Source organism: Pogona vitticeps, chromosome 1, assembly GCF_051106095.1.
Source record: "Pogona vitticeps strain Pit_001003342236 chromosome 1, PviZW2.1, whole genome shotgun sequence".
Taxonomy (NCBI): Eukaryota; Metazoa; Chordata; class Lepidosauria; order Squamata; family Agamidae; genus Pogona; species Pogona vitticeps.
Genome location: NC_135783.1, coordinates 245159251 through 245176695, shown reverse-complemented (window position 1 = coordinate 245176695; position 17445 = coordinate 245159251). Strand labels below are relative to the sequence as shown.

The 17445-nt window shown below is 44.3% G+C and overlaps 1 pseudogene across 1 annotated transcript; it reads left to right on the top strand.

Annotated features, from left to right (window-relative positions):
* The first annotated feature begins 890 nt into the window (after positions 1-890).
* LOC110085659 (olfactory receptor 5AR1-like) lies at positions 891-4332 on the top strand (annotated as a pseudogene). The gene has a single exon (XR_013540684.1). The product of XR_013540684.1 is annotated as an olfactory receptor 5AR1-like (transcript).
* Positions 4333-17445: the final 13113 nt, after the last annotated feature.

The window sequence follows — 17445 nt, the reverse complement described above, 5'->3', positions numbered from 1 at the left end:
TGGAGGGTTGTCATCTGATGGCCCTTGTAAGAGAGGACTGTCTTCTGCCAAGCAAGGCATACGACCAGTATCTACAGACCAAATAGACATCAAGGGTGAGACCAAGAGACCCTCGTAGGTTCAACTAATAAATGTACAGAAGCAAAAAGTTGTGTTGTCACTTGTAAAACAGTTTGAAAATCCACAAAAGGCATCCAACAGGTATGAGAGCAGTGGCAACTTTTGGGGAACATCTTTGTTGACTTTTTAGATAGGATTGTTACTGAGCACACATTTTGCATAGTATGGGCATCTTAATAAAATTTTGTAAGTCGTGCCAAGCATTTTAACTGCCTCTGCAAAAAACATCACATTAGTGTACTTAGCGCTCAGCCCTTGAGTATAAATTGAATCACTTTGCTAAGAGCAGAATTGGGAGATCTCATCTCAAGGGACATTCCCCATGCAAGAGGTCTCCAAGAGCCTCTATATGAATGCTGCTTTGACATCACACACTAGGCTTAGACAAGAAGGACTCTCCAGAGGTCCAGAGTGATATTCCATCACTATCCATATTGCCTTTAAAAGGTCCACATCCCGTGAAGGTTAAGAACTAGGGTGAGTCAATACAATATTTTTTCAGGAAACAAATTGCCTTCTCTTGCAGTATGTAAACTGAGTACAGTACTGTAGACTGGAGTACTGAGTACTGTAGACTGGAGAAACTAATAAGATTCGCTGTGATTCTGTAGTAGAAAATGTGCCTTATACTAACACAGCTGGTACGTATAGACAATTTAAGAAAAACTGGGCTGGTGATGTTTGGTTACACTTGTAAATACTAAAGTGTTAAAGAGCTTTTAACAACAAGCTCAACTATTTTGATTGAACCTGGAACTGAATATCTCAGTCCATATGTCTGGACCCCGTGCTCTGGTTCATTTAACTAAACTAGTGTGGCTACAGCATGACACGTTCAGCCAGGAGAAGAGAAGATTGAGAGCAAAATGCTTGCCCCCTTCAAATATGTGAAAAGCTGTGATGTGGAGCAAATTCATCTTCTGTAGCTCCAGAGGGCAGAGCTGACCGTAGAGGTTTCAAGTTACAAGAGAGGAGATTTTGACAAAGCATTAAAAAGAACACCTTAGCCATGAGAACTGTCTTGCAAGGTGGTGGATTCTTGCAAGGTGGTGGATTCTCGTTCAACTGAGGTTTTGAAAGAGAGGATGGACTTCTACCAGGGATGCTTAAGCTGTGGATTTCTGCTTCAACAGGGTGTAGGGCTCAATGGTTCTTAGTATCCTTTCCAGAGGGACAGTTCTGTGATTCTATGCCTTGCTTTTTTCTATTATACAAATAGCTTGCAGTGTGAGCTGGGTCCCCGCACGGATATCCAGCTGCACAGAAAGATAAAGAATTGTTTAGTCTGACTGGCAGCAAATCTCCAGTGTCTCAGATAAGAGAGTGTGGATAAGCAGGATTTACATGGGACAGATCATACAAACAGGGGTTCTTCATGACTGTCTGCCAAAATAGTCCACAGCAGACATCTCCTACATGCAGGATGAAGGCAGGGTCTTGAATATGTCCTATTGATGTCATGAAAAAGAGTTAGGGAAGGAATTAAAGAGAAACAACAAATTCAAGTGAGAAAAGTATTTCTCAAAGTGCTTATGTTAGTTGTTCCACAAAATTCAGGATGTTTCAGAAAATGTCTTGAAACTGATATAGCTTTGATATATTCTATTGCATTTCAGGCCAAACAGATTTATTAGTGTACACCAAAACCCAACAGAGAGGTAAGAAATAGAATGGGCCAATTCCTTGCATGTGCTGAATTCTTGCCTGTGCAATTCTAACCACAATTCTAACCGCGTGTGCCCCTTCCACACCGGTCTTACTCTTACCTCTTTCCGCCGCCCCTCAGCTTGTTTCATCTTACAACTTGCTGCATGTTGTTGTGATGTCTGCCACTCCTATGTGGGCTTGTTAAGTGACTCTTCAGACAAAACCAAACTCACGACAACTAGAATCTCCCTGCCTCATCTATGTTGCATGCTATACGACACACTCAGTTGCTTTATGTTGACACTAGCCAAGGAGCGTGGGTGAAAAGACTGTGATATTTCATGATAATAACATGCTCCTTTTCCATTATGTTGTCATGTCATTGTAGTGCCAAGGAGTCAAATGCATAAAACATATTTTGAGGCCAGAATGTGGCACCAGCATCTTCAGCGGAGTGCCTGGGGTTGCAATGTTTTCTGAAACACACTGGGCATTGTTCAGCAACAAACACAAGCACTTTGAGAAATACTGTTATCTCAAGGTTTTGCTGTCTTTTTGCCACTGCCGTTGTTGTACTGGCTAATGCACAAATCAGGGCAGTATTTTCACAACTTTCTGAAATTTCTTGGTATGATTGGAATGATTGACTTTGGGATCCTCTTTGTTATGTATCTTGGAGCTCATTCATATTAATCTCTGGATACTATAAAGCTTCACTCTTGGGGGCTTACATGGAGCCCATGCTTGTAAATAGATTTACCATATATATAGGATATGGACATGGAGCCTAGACCACTGCAAAAGAGGATTCTTGGTCTCAAAACAATTCCACATAGAAATCTGCTATGTTATAGCTGCACATGGGCTGACGTAACTCATGCCCAGCTCATCCTACCCTTCCAAGATATTGAAGTTAATGAATTCTATGTCTAGACTTTATTGCTTTGCATTTTTCTCTGCCTCATCAACACCAGCAGCCCAATTTATTCTACCCTGAAGGTTCTGGATTGAAAATGTAATTTCTTGCTAACTCAGAACATTTTAACATTACAGGCAATATTTCCTCAACATGTTGAATTCTGAAGTATTGACAGATCATGGAAAAAACCCACAAATGATTGAGGGAAGCTACACAAATATGACTGTGTTTGTCCTCTTGGGATTAGTGGAGAATCCCAGAATGAAATTACTGTGCTTCGTCATGGTATTGATAATATATTTGGTGACTCTTATTGGGAATCTTGGCATGGTTGTCTTAATCTGGATTGACCCTCAGCTCCAGAAACCCATGTATTTTTTCCTCAGTCATTTGGCCTTCTTAGATTTCGGATATTCCTCAGCCATTGCACCTAAAATGATGGAGAATTTTTTAGCCAAGAAAACAACTATTTCATACACAGGCTGTGCTGCACAGATGTATTTCTTTACCTTCTGTGCAAGTACAGAGTGCATCCTCCTGGCAGCAATGGCCTACGACCGGTATGTAGCTATCTGTAACCCTCTCTTATATACTGCTACCATGTCCCCAAAAATGTGCACTCTGTTGGTGGCTGGATGCTACCTTGTAGGCTTTGTGAATGCAACGACACACACCATTCTCACCTTTACACTCTCTTTTTGTGGCTCCAATGTCATCAACCATTTTTTCTGTGACATTCCCCCTCTGCTAGCTCTTTCTTGCACTGACACTAATATCAACGAAATGGTGCTCTTTATGTTTGCCACCGTCCTGGGCATATTCACCTCAGCAGAAATTGCAGTGACATACACATTCATCCTCTCAGCAATCCTGCAGATCCACTCCACAGATGGGAAACAAAAGGCTTTTTCAACATGTGCCTCTCACCTTGTGGCAGTCACCATCTTCTATGGAACAACCGTCTTTATGTACCTGCGACCTAGTTCTAGCTACTCCATGGATCAGGACAAATGGGCTTCAGTGTTTTACACTGTGGTCATCCCAATGCTGAATCCTTCAATCTACAGCCTTCGCAACAAAGAAGTGAAAAATGCCTTAAGAAGAATTCCAACACGAGACACCCATCTTTGCGGAGGCAAGAGAAGCTTATAAATACTAATCAAATAGAGCTATTTTATCAAGAATGCAACCTAATGCAACAAAGTGTTTAAGATACTGGAGACTTGAGGTAAATGGAATTAAATATACTGTACCTGGTTTTGCGCTGGATCAATTAAATGTATTAGCCAGTGTAATTTAGTATGTCATTTAGAATTGTCTTGTTTTTCTTTTTTATTATTATTATTGTTTTAAAAACACATTCATGACCTGAACAATTAGTAAAATTTAAGTGCTAAAATCTATTTGCCTTGAGCATCAGGGATAACTGAATAGGATTTGCTGAAACCTGGATTTTATTTGCATACTTTCTATATCTCACCCTGAAAGTTGTGATTCTAAATTGAACTGAAGATGTCATTTCTGAACAAAGGTCCAATACACATTTTAAAAGCCTACTTATTTATTTCATCTTTATGCTGCCTTTCTCCTAGGATAGGGACCCAAGGTGACTCACTGCAGAATTAAAAATCTATGTTGAAAAAAAATTGCAGAATTAAAACAAGCAAACAAATAAACAAGCATATAATAATATTAAAAACATGACTTCTTATCCTTTCTGACCTAAGATCTAGACTTTTCTGGATTAATGTAAGACATATACATGCCTGGATTTGCTTGTAAGCACATGTAAGAAAATACATTAAAATATTTTCAAGTAATGTGAATTAATTAATTAGTTAGTTAGTTAGTTAGTTAGTTAGTTAGTTAGTTAGTTAGTTAATTTATTTATTTATTTATTTATTTATTTATTTATTTATTTATTTATTTATTTATTTATATGCCACCCACAGTACCCTAAGGTCTCTGGGCGGCTTACAGCATTTAAAATACAATAAAGATATGTAACAATTAAAATACAATTAAAATATATATAAAATTGCCATTGGACCCGCAGCTAATATTATTTCAGTTAAAAGCCTTCTGGAACAGGAAGGTTTTGACCTGGTGCCGAAATGTCATCAGTGTTGGCGCCAGACAAATCTCAGTCGGGAGGGCATTCCATAGTCTGAGGGCAGCTGCCGAAAAGGCCCTTTGTCTACAAGCCGTCCCTCTTACCTCCTTGAGGGACGGCTCTTTCAAAAGAGCTCCCTGGCTAGATCTTAACTGCCGGGTAGGTTCATATGGAAGGAGGCGGTCCTTCAGGTATCCAGGGCCCAGGCCGTTTAGGGCTTTATATGTCAAAACAAGCACTTTGAATTGGGCCTGGGCAGCAACTGGTAGTCAATGTAACTTATACAGAATCGGCTTGATATGTTCCCTGGCGGCCACACCACTCACCAGCTGCGCCGCTTGATTCTGGACCAGTTGCAGTTGCCGGACCATCTTCAAAGGCAGCCCCACGTAAAGCACATTGCAGTAATCTATACGGGATGTTACCAATGCATGTGTAACTGTCATGAGACTCTGCTCGTCTAGGTAGGGCCGTAGATGGTATAGTTTCCGCAGCTGGAGGAAGGCGCCCCTGGCCACCGAGTCCACCTGGGCTTCCAGTGTTAGACTGGCATTCAGGAGCACCCCAAGCTGCAGACCCTGTCCCTTAGGGGGAGTGTAACCCCATTCAGGGCAGGGAGATGGCCCTCCAGCCTGTCTGGCGAAGCACCCACTAGCAGCACTTCCGTCTTGTCTGGATTGAGTTTCAATTTGTTGACCCTCATCCAATCCATTATCAGGTCCAGACACGAGTTCAGCACAGAAACCACCTCACCTGGATTGGTGGGAAACGAGAGGTAGAGCTGAGTGTCGTCAGCATATTGCTGACTCCTCAGCCCAAACCTCCTGATGACCTCTCCCAGCGGTTTCATGTAGATGTTAAACAGCATGGGGGACAGTATCGAGCCCTGAGGAACCCCATGACATGAATGCCATGGGGCAGAGCAACTGTCCCCCAGCACCGCCCTCTGGACACGGTCAGCCAGGAAGGAGCGGAACCACCGTAAAGCAGTACCCCCAACTCCCAACCCAGCCAGCCTATCCAGAAGGACACCATGGTCGATGGTGTTGAAAGCCGCTGAGAGGTCCAGGAGTATCAACAGGGTCACACTCCCCCTGTCTCTCTCCCGGCAAAGGTCATCATACAGGGTGACCAAGGCAGTCTCTGTACCAAAACCCGGCCTGAAACCAGATTGAAATGGATCCAGAAAATCCGTTTCATCCAGCAGCGCCTGAAGTTGCCCAGCCACAACCCGCTCCAACACTTTGCCCAAATAAGGGAGGTTCGCTACTGGTCGGTAGTTAGCCACCAGCCTTGGGTCCAGGTTTGGCTTTTTAAGGAGTGGTCAAATTACCGCCTCTTTCAAGGCGGTAGGGACCACTCCCTTTCTCAAAGAGGCATTCACAGCCTCCTGGACCCAGGTGCGAACCCCCCTGGCTGATCTTCTAATTAGCCAGGATGGGCAAGGGTCGAGCGGAGTTGTGGTAGAACGGACAGATCCAAGCACCCTGTCCACATCATCAGGTCTCAACAACTGAAACTCATCCATTAATACCTGACCAAAGCACGGTACACTGGACACATCCTCTGATTCTGCAGTAACTGTGGAGTCCAACCCACTGCGAATCTGAGCGATTTTTTTCCCTCAAAATGGATGGCAAACTCATCACAGCGAGCTGATGAGCAGTCCAGGACCTCCACCGGATTTCCCGGTTGAAGAAGATCCTGGACCACCCGAAACAGCTCTGCTGGACGACATTCTGAGGAAGCAATACGGCTGGAGAAATATTGCCGTTTCGCCAGCCGTATTGCCACGAAATAGGCCCGATAATGGGCTCTAAGTCGTGTTCGGTCGGACTCCCAGCGGGATTTCCTCCACCTGCGTTCCAGCCCTCTCCCCTCTCGCTTCATCGCCCGCAGTTCAAAAGTATACCAAGGGGCTGTCTGGGCTCGGCGAGCAGGGAGAGGGCGCTTAGGCGCAATCGTGTCAACAGCCCGGGTCATCTCCTTATTCCATAGGGTGACCTGAGCTTCGACAGGAGCGCCGACCATATCAGACGGATAATCCCCCAGAGCATTCAGGAATCCATCTGGATCCATTAGACTCCGAGGGCGGATCATCTTAATAGATCCCCCACCCTTGCAGAGGGAAGAAGAAGCTAATAGACTAAACTTGACCAGGAAGTGGTCTGACCATGACAATGGGGTCACAACCAACCCCTCCACATCCAAACCACCATCTTCCAGTCCCGTTGAGAAAACCAGGTCCAAGGTATGGCCCTTCTCATGTGTTGGGCCGATGACACACTGAGACAGCCCCATGGTTGTCATGGCGGCCATGAAGTCCTGAGCCGCCCCAGTCAAGGGAGCCTCGGCATGAATGTTGAGGTCCCCCAGCACCAACAGCCTGGGAGTTCTCAACACCAGGTCTGAGACTACCTCTGTCAGCTCAGGCAGGGAGACTGTTGGTACGCAGCAGGGTGGGCGGTACACCAACAGAATCCCTAACCTGTCTCCCGAGCCCAACACACAATACAGGCCCTCGAGACCTCCTCTCAAAGGGATAGGAAGCCTGGTCAAGGAGATAGAACTCCTATAGACTATAGCAACTCCCCCTCCCCCACCCTCCGAGTGACCTTTGAGGAATTTGAGGAAGAAGAATTAAGATCCTTTCATGTATCACCAATGATTGCAGTTTCATGGTCCTCCCACCCTAAATGGTTAAAAGGTACACTGAGCTGAAAAGTTTGTTTCACGCTTCTCTTTTTCTGAAGACCTCCAAGAAAGCTCACCATGACTCCTGTCTGTCATTCACTCATGGGACAAGGACCTTGCGTGAAACATACAAGCAAGAGTATGTCTGTGATCCGAGTAGCCATCCAGGCTTCATATTGATTAGGTAAAAAGTAAAGGTTCCCCTTGGCAATTTGTCCAGTCATGTCCGAATCTAGGGGATGGGGCTCATCTCTGTTTCCAACCCATAGAGCTAGCGTTTGTCCAAAGACAATCTTGTGTGGTCCCGTGGCCAGCACAACTAGACATGGAACGCTGTTACCTTCCCACTGTGGTGGTACCTATTAATCTACTTGCATTTGAATGCTTTTGAATTGCTAGGTTGGCAGGAGCTGGGACTAGCGATGGTAGCTCACTCCGTCGCGTGGATTCGATCTTACTACTGCAGGTCTTCTGACCTTGCAGCATGGAGGCTTCTGCGCAGTACCATCGCGTCCCTGCTAACAAACAAATGGATCATTGTATACTAACACTAATCGCACATAACATGTGTTTCAGAATTACAACTGGTAAATGAAGAACATATGTAGGATTATTACCAGGTTTGGTAAATTCCTTTAACTGCAAGCTCTGATGACAAGATAAACTTAATGACCAGATACAGTGGTGCCTTGCCAGTGGTGGGATTCAAATAAATTAACAACAGGTTCTATGTCCTAATGATAAATAGATAAATAAATAAATAAATAAATAAATAAATAAATAAATAAATAAATAAATACATACATACATACATACATACATACATACATACATACATACATACATACATACATACATACATACATACATACATACATACATACATACATACATACATACCCAGGACAGTGGGATCCGATGAGGGTTTCTTCCACAGTGATCTCCCTACTGCCTATCATCACAACTACTTCTCACATGATTAAGACATCTGGATAAGTGTATCTGTTTGGGCATACCGCTGCTGTTACCCTCACTGTGGGCATCTGCCAAACACACACACACAAACAAACACACACCTCAGAGTGGGTGCTTATGACCAAGTTTGACAGAGAACTGACACATTTCTCCTTCCCTTTACCTCCTATTTCACCCTATAACTTACCAGCAAAAATTGCTTCCATCCCCTTTCCTGCTTCTGAAATGACTGATAGCCCTGTTTGCTGTTACCTGGAGGCTGCCTTTGTGCACCTGTTGTGGAGTTCTTCTCCCCCTCCCCCACTTCCTTCTGGCTTGGAAGGTATGGTCTCTTTTCAATCTGTCGCCACTCCACCTCAACCCCACCACCTCAATCGGTCCTTCAGTTACTGACTCCTCTGAGGTCTCCTCCTCCTCCATCTTTCCCCTCCACCCCTCACCCACCACTTCTCCTCGCCAGTTGCTTTGAGGGGTGTTGGTTTTGGTGGCAGCACTGGTGGTGATTATGGCTTCCCTCAGAGCCCTGGCAGGCTCCACCTCCCCCACTCACCCTCGGCGGCCGCTTTTTCCTTTCAGTTCCCTCTTTCCCTTCATGGCACCATGGCACAGGTGGCATGGCTGGCGAGTTGTCTTCACAGCACACCACACTCACGGTACATCCCATCCAACCTGGTTCCCATACAGTACCCACCGTGCCAGATAGGTGCTTTTGACTGTGGCACCTACAGTGACCTTCGGTGTCACTGAGCTCCGGCTGTCCAGAGTCAGAACTCCCTCTCCCCCCCCACACACACACACATACACACACACAATGCCCAGAGTGCAGGCTCTGCATCGGGCACTTGCAGCTGTGCCTGAGCATGGAAGGGGCTATTGAGCTTTCTCTCTCACACACGACGTGCTCCTCCCCCTGCTGCCCTCCCTGTTTTGGATGCCTGTCCCCCCCGCACCCCACTATTCCCTGCTTCCATGCCGATCTCTCTCCCCCCTGGCATGCCATAAAAGGGGTAATTCAAGGATGAAACTCCCCCCCTCCCGAAACACCTCAGAAAGTGGCAAAGAGGGGCGGAGAGCAGCTTTAGGTGCCCAGCCAGAGGAACTGGTCGAATTAGGTGGCACCGTGCCCAGAGGGAGAGAAAGAGGGAGTGGGGAAATGACTTTTCCCATGAGTGAGACAGACGGACACAGAGACACCAGTCCGGTGACAGTGTCTCAGAAACAAAAGGCGGCCGAGGGATGGGAAGCTGGTGGTGGGGCGAGTTCATGGAAACTGGCACACACGATTAAACTATCCTCTGAGAGCAACAAAGAGAAGCAGTGTTGGATGGAGAATGAAAGGCATGGCATAATAATAGGGAAGAGCAGGGCACTCCGACCCTGGAGCGGTCAAGCAGGAGCAGGCAAGGCACAGGGTCAGGATGGGAAAAGGTAATAAAGAGCACAAAAGGTCGTCTCCCTTCCCACCACCAAACACACAGATAGTACGAATCCAAATAACTGTTTCCTATTCATTGGAAAGGGCAGTTCTGGTTTACTTCAGCCTCCAGCATACACTCAGGATGCAGGGGTAAATCTGAACGCGCAGATACTCAACATGACAATCTTCCTAAGCTGGGTCCCAAAGAGAGTCCCACAATGCCCACAGCTGTATTGAACCATGCCAACAAACAGGTGCTAACAATTTTTGTTTCCACCAGGGACAGGTATTTTGTCAACTTTATGGGTCTCAACTGTCAATTCCAGACCAGCCCATCTCCAAATGCTTCATATTATTATTATTACAGGAGGGATCACTCGCAGCAATATGTTGTTATTAGAAATATGGATTTTCCCACCGCCAGCTACTGTGAGAATTGCAGCTATATTCAGGAAAGAAACAGGGGGTGTTGCTTTGGGTTGGAGAAGATCCGTTGGAGCTGCTTTCCTGGGGAAGTCAAGAAGATAACTATTTCTCCTGCCCTGTGCCTGCCAGGTGATTTACAGAACTTCAGTAAAACTCGGGGTGTTCCCCCAGAAAGAACTCCGGATTTATCATATGGAAGTTAAACTCGCTTTGACTCACTCCAAAAACTCTTCCCCCCCCCCGTAATCTTCCAGTCTATAAATGATATTTAATCTATGCACAACCCGGATCTCTCCATATTTACGCAGGGGAAGTCCCCTTGAGATCAAGATGGTTTAAGTGTGGAGAATACACCTGTTTCAATTCACACGTGCATACACACAAACCACCACACGTGGATCGTCCCTTTTCCTCTCCTGCAAAGAATGGAATCAATCCTGATGATCTTCTCCTTTTACACTCGAGATTTTTTTCCCCACAGAAATGGCATGGCCTGTACTCATTCTGGTTAATATACCACCATGGAAAGGTTGTGTACCATTCTACATATCTGTATTTCATCATATGCAAAATTACATGTCTCTTATATTTTTAAAAAATCCTATGAACGAAAAGAAGCATACTTACTTGAAAGTAATCTCAGAAATGAAAGCTTGAAAGCCAATTTCAACACTCCAGTCCTCTGAAGATGCTGGCCACAGAGACTGGCGAAACGTCGGGAAGAACAACCTTCAGAACATGGCCAAAGAGCCCGAAAAACCCACAACAACCAATATCAACAAATGCTTGATTAGTATGCTCGCATGTATGTCTTTTTCTGGAGAATGCTGCCTTCTCATGATGGTCCCTCCCCCTTGGAGTCCCTGCGCCCCCCCGCCCGCCCGCCCCCGTTGACCTGTGGTCAAGATGTGCCTGAATGTCTGGAGAGAAAAGTTTCAATTCCCCTTATCTATTGATATGTTTATGTGTTTTCCTTTCTTGGTCCTGGATATACGGCCTTCAAGAATAGTAAATCTTAGTAGTGTTAAAATACTGATAGCTGTCTTCCTCCTTCTAACAGAGTGGGCTATTTGTGTGCCATTTGTCTCCTGAAATTGTCAGTTTTGGGGCAGGAGGAAGAGTTCTTTGTTATTCTAAATGAGGCTTGGAGGTTTGATCTCTTTGTGGTGTGAGTGACTTTTCTATTGCATACCTTGCTTGCGTGGATCAGTGAGACCGTCACCACTTCATGCATTGGATATTCTCTGAGATTTTTTTAAAAAAGGTACCACATAAGCAAAAATCATAGTAAAATGAGGACGGTTGGGTGTTTGACTGAAGCGGTCTCACCCCCAAACTTTTCCCTCTGTGTCCTGCCCTCATGCCTTGTCAATCACCCCCCTCTCTGCCTAGAGGCCATGGGCTTTCCTCCAGTGAAGTCAAGGACCCATCCTCCCCCCCCCCAGTGACACCTCTGCTCTTTCCAGGGCTTTATCTCTCTCACCCACACCCCACCTCAGACAGCTCAGTGTGGCGCAGGAAGGGAGGCAGCTAATTGCGCCCCCCCACTCGTCGCTGGTCACCTGGCCCCTCCTCCTTCATTCATCTCAGGCCAGCAAACGGTTCTAAGAACCAATAGTACATTTAGGAAGCGGTTCTATAGAATAGGTGCGAACCTGCTGAATCCCATCTGTTCTGCCTTGCATTACAACGTTAATTCGTTCCAGCAAAATTGCTGTAGAACGAAAACGTCGTAATGCGAAAAGAAAAAAAACCATTGAAACACATTAAAACCCATTTAATGAGATCCAAAGGGCCATAAACTCACCGTCCAGCGAAGATCTTCCATAGGGTGGCCATTTTCGCTGCCTGTGCAGCGAGGAATCCATCCCAGAAAACAGCGGGGGGCATTTTGTTTACCCGGCGGCCATTTTGAAACCGCCAATCAGCTGTTGGAAAATCGTCATTTTGTGAAGAATTGGTTCCCGAAGCAGGGAACCATTCATCACAAAGCGAAATTCCCCCATAGGAAGCGATCACAAAAAGTTCATCGTAATGCAGTTTCGTCGTTAAATGGGGCAATTGTAAAGCGAGGCACCACTGTACATCAATAGACCTAGGATTTTTATTAATATAATCAGTGTGAACCAGTTTGTCAGCTATATTTGAAGTTTTCATGAAATCTATGACAGGAACTTGACTACAGTCAGGTACACATAATCTGGAATAAATGGCAGTTTTTATAAACATTGTGTTTGATATGTTTTAAAGAGATGTGTATTCTATAGACCAAAGCCATCTATTGGAAATATGGCAGCTATGTGAATGAAACAGAGATTGTCTAGATAGCTATTCTGCTCTACTGCCAGCTGATGTCACCATATATTTAGGAAAACCTTGATACATAGGTTCTTTGAAAAATATACCTACATGCACTTATTGAAAAAGGTCCTTTTCCTCAGTTGTAAAAACTGACTATATGGCAAACTGTCGTGGCTTGTCTATATGGGCTCACTTGGAGTTGGATGGTATGAGTTAAATAGGATCACTTAAGGTCAAGTAGAAGTGTGGTATGCCATTTGGTGTGATCCTTGCATCCACATGGCATAATCACTTCAAATGACCCTTTTGGTTAGCCTGTTTGTTGAAAACAACAAAAACAAAAAAAATCACTGTCCTCTCTCCTCCTGCTTCTATAAGGAAGGTTTCAAGTGTTGTTGCTGTTGTTTTAAACTAAGTGATGCAATGCCTTAGCATTGTTCTAATACAGTTTTTAAAAAGAAACTTTTTCTTCCTCCACCCCTCCTCAGATCAGTGAAAATGTTACTCAGTATCATGAAGTGGCCTGTCTTCTCAAACAACTCATTGATATGGGAAATTGAAAGAGGAAGGGAAACTGACAGCCACAAGCTCTCTTTGGTTTGTTTCCAGAGATTGCCTGTGCTGGAAATCAACCAAAATAAATTTATCCTGCCTGCATCAAAAAAAGGTAGCAGCCCCTAACAGGAACCCAGAAAGGTACAGGTAGGAATGCTCTGGGGCAGGTTGGTACATTCCAGCAATCACACAGTTTGATCACCAGAAAAGGGAGCAAACCAGCTCATCCAAGCAACAGAAGGAAAAATGTCTGTCGGATCACACCCTTGACCATATATCTAGGACGATTACAAGAGGAAAAAAAAAGAAATAATTCCTATCATTAGGCTTGTATGCAGATGCTGTTCAATTAAATGTAAACCAAATGTTCCATCTGGATAAGTCCAAGGAATTGAATTGGCTCTGATGGGAGTGCGTGCTGGAGAATGTTCCCCTAGTAAGTAAAACCTGACACAAGAGCAGTGGATTTTGAAATCTGACACAAGAGCTGTGGATTGCTAACGGTGTCCCTCCTTCTGCATAGGCCCAGCCTGTATTTTTATTTTGTAAATAAACATCAATATTACAAGATGCTGACATGTCCACTTATTTCACTCTAAAGGAAAACACACTCAGTAATGTGATGCACCCCTGAATTGTCTCTGGGGACACCTGAGGAAAGAGGCAGTATGGAGAGTCCCCATCATACAGCCCTGCCTAATCTTATTTATATATTTCTTTAATTTATATACCTGTCATGAGTGCTTCCGAAGTCCTGGACCCAGAAGGGTTAACTGTGGCTGAGGAGAATGTGGAGAGATCAGAAACACCTGAACCGCCTCCAGATTCTCCCTCCACAGCAGACAGGCTTCGGGGCAGGCTTCGGGAAAGACTTAGGACAAGAAGATCAGAGGATCGCTCAAAGGCTTTCCACAGAGACCTACGTTCATCTAGTCCTGAGTATTAGCAGAATAGAAAGCTTTCCAGCAGCTCAAGGAGCTGTTTCATTATAAAACAAGCTTCCAGTGAAGCCAGAAACTTCGTGGAAACAAGGAGTCAAAGCCTTAGCTTGCATCCACGTTTCTTGCATCGTGTTCCTGTCTCTGAACCCTGGACTTTGACCCTGGACTGCGCTGGTATTGGACTGTGGACTGTGGACTGTGGACTTTGGCCCTGGACTATGCTAGTATTGGACTCTGGACTCTGATCCTGAACTACACTGTGTATTGGACCCTGGACTTTGACATAAGACTGAAAGCAGAATAGATATCACTCAGTATAACATGTATCCCTCCTTCTTCCGCTTCCATTCCAGTTAATAAGTGAGAATCTCCACAAAAGCTTCTCAAAAAAGCTGTATTTTAATATATTTTTAAAGGCATGAAAGGAGGGAGGGTGCCAGAGCTGAGAAGGTAAGGTTTGGAGTTGATGTTTTCAAGGCCTCTTGTGGTGTTAAGAACCACAGGCATGAGGTCGGTGACGACCAAGTCAGACAGGCAGTCGAACCTGGCAGACGGTGTTCAGACAAGTAGTAAGGTCATAAACCACTAGGGGCTTTATAAGTTAGAACCAAGACCTTGAACATGGCACAGGAGCAAACCAGTAACCAGAACAGGTGTACCATAGTTAGAGTCATATGATTGAATTCCCCTACCCAAAGAATCAGTCTGTCCACTACAGTCTGGACATCTTGGAACTTCCCTATCAGTCTCAAGGGGAGCCCCATGTAGAGTGCATTAGTCATTATTTGAAACTGCCAATGCAAAAACCAATTTTGTTAGAGCCTTGGTATCCAGATAGTCCCTGGGCAATTCACTGAAGGTAGAAAAATGAGGAAGTGCCACAGTGAAGAGCTATTTTTCCATGGTCAGTGCTGGGTCTAAAATCATGCCCAGAGTGTGCACCTGATCTTTAAGCAGAAGGGTGACTCCACCAAGTTTAGGGGAGATAACTGCATACCATCCCTCTATTGATGGCACCATGCTTCAAATCTCCTGATGACCTCTCCCAGTGGCCTTATATAGATTGGGGAGATGATCAGTCTAATCTAAATAAATCTAAGATGTAAGATTGTAACTTCAATGTAAGCTAACAGGAGATAAATATTTATACAGACATGATTAATGGCGACAACTGAATCAGGAAAATGAGTTCTTGCTGAGTTACTTTTGTTTAGGTTCTATTCTTACAATTTGTACGCCTGAGTTTATTCACTCAGCCAAGGCATTTCATAGCTAGGAATGTCATCTGAAGACAATGTTGAAGTGGTTTTCATGCCTATTTACACTGCAATGAAATCTCTTTCTCTTCTTTGTCCAGTGAGGTTTATTCCAAGCTACATGGTATTTGAATATTGTCTGAGGATAAGAAACCCTGATCTTTCTTTCTAGTTTCTTTAGCACCAACCATTCAGCTAAGTTGGATATGAATAAAGTAAATGTAATTTCATTGTACTGCAAGATTAATAGGAGCAGTCTGGCAAAACTGAGATGGCTTTTGAAATCTGTTAAAGGATTAGGGTTGCCTACACTGGGATTAAACCATTTTACATTGTACTATCTGAGAGCACAATTACATTGACAAACAATGTGGGAAATGTTCTGGAATTAAGATGGTCCAATATGCATCATTTTCCATTGCCTGCATGGCATAAATGTCAGTGCAAATCAGTCCAGAAATTTCCCCTTACCCCAATCCATCTGGGTTTTTCACCTCTCTATATTGTGTAGCAAAATAGAATTTTACCCCAAATTCAAAAGTCTGCAGCTTTTCCATGGCTGGTTAATGGAAATTCAGGCTTTCTTAGTCCTTGTCCATCTCTTTACCAACAATACCACACGGGGTATCCTGTCTGGCTTATACTGACTAAAATGAGGAAATGATGCCCTTTTTCCTTAAACTATGCCAATTTTTTTTTTACATTTTCTTTTCTTGTCTTCAGAACTAGGTAAAAGCCAGAAAATCCACCAGAATGGACCACATGGAACCAGAACAGGAGCGTCTGAGTAGAATAATAAAACCAAATTAAGACAGATGCAGCAAGCCATAAATCAGTCTCAGGAACAACATTCCAGTGCCTGTTCAGGGCAGAAAATTGATACTTCAAAAAACGGACAGGAATAGTGTTGTTCAGTTTTCTGTCTGGAACAGGTACTGGAATGTTGTTCCTGAGAATGGTTTATGGCTTGACGCACCTGTCTCATCTACTCACATGCGTATTGTGAATTTGATTGCTGTTACAGGTCATAGTGCTCCATTCCAGTGGGATTGAGGGCAAGAAAGATTTAATGAAAGAGCAAAAATGTATTAGGTTCGGGGTCTAGAATATAGTTCGGATGTTTTTCCATTGCCTCCCACTGTTTGGAGTATCATTTTTTATTAAGAAGTCCCCATTCTGGCTTTTCCTTGTCCCCTTGTCTTCACTCTAGCAGTCAGAAGTCATAGTACAACTATTCTGGATCACTTTTCTCCTTAACAAGTATTTCACCACTGAGAAATACATGAGAGAAGATCTGGTGGAAAATCCTTGGAAAATAAGAAAACTGGAAGATGAAGGCACTGGGAGACTCTATGAATGAATCAGGCCAGTGATACAAGACAAACCTCTTCTAGGGACACCTTCAGAAGAACATTGGAGAGGACAATGTGGCCCTGCCAGCCACAAAATCATCTCAGCAATCCTACTCACCTAGATGTGGTCAGATGTTCTCTCTCCTTTCTTGCAGGTGGGAAAAGGTGCCATGAAAGTAGAGAGGCCACGTCAACCAAGAGTTACAGTTACTTTTTCCTCCTGCAGCTTCAGTCCACATTTCATCAGAAACAGGTGTCTTTTAAAGTCTTTATTTACAATTAACCAGAAGGGACATGGTGGCGCTGCGGGCTAAACCGCAGAAGCCTGTGCTGCAGGGTCAGAAGACCAGCAGTCATAAGATCAAATCCACGCGACGGAGTGAGTGCCCATCACTTGACCCAGCTCCCGCCAACCTAGCGGTTCGAAAGCATGCAAATGCAAGTAGATAAATAGGGACCACCTCGGTGGGAAGGTAACAGCGTTACGTGTCTAAGTCGCACTGGCCATATGACCATGGAAGATTGTCTTCAGACAAAAAGCTGGCTCTATGGCTTGGAAACGGGGATGAGCACCACCCCCTAGAGTCGAGCACGACTGGACAAAAATTGTCAAGGGGAACCTTTACCTTACCTTACAATTAACCAACCAGATAAAATGTTACAATTAACAGACTAAATAAAAGACATAAAATCATGCATATTCACAAGAACTGTAATACAGGACGGGAA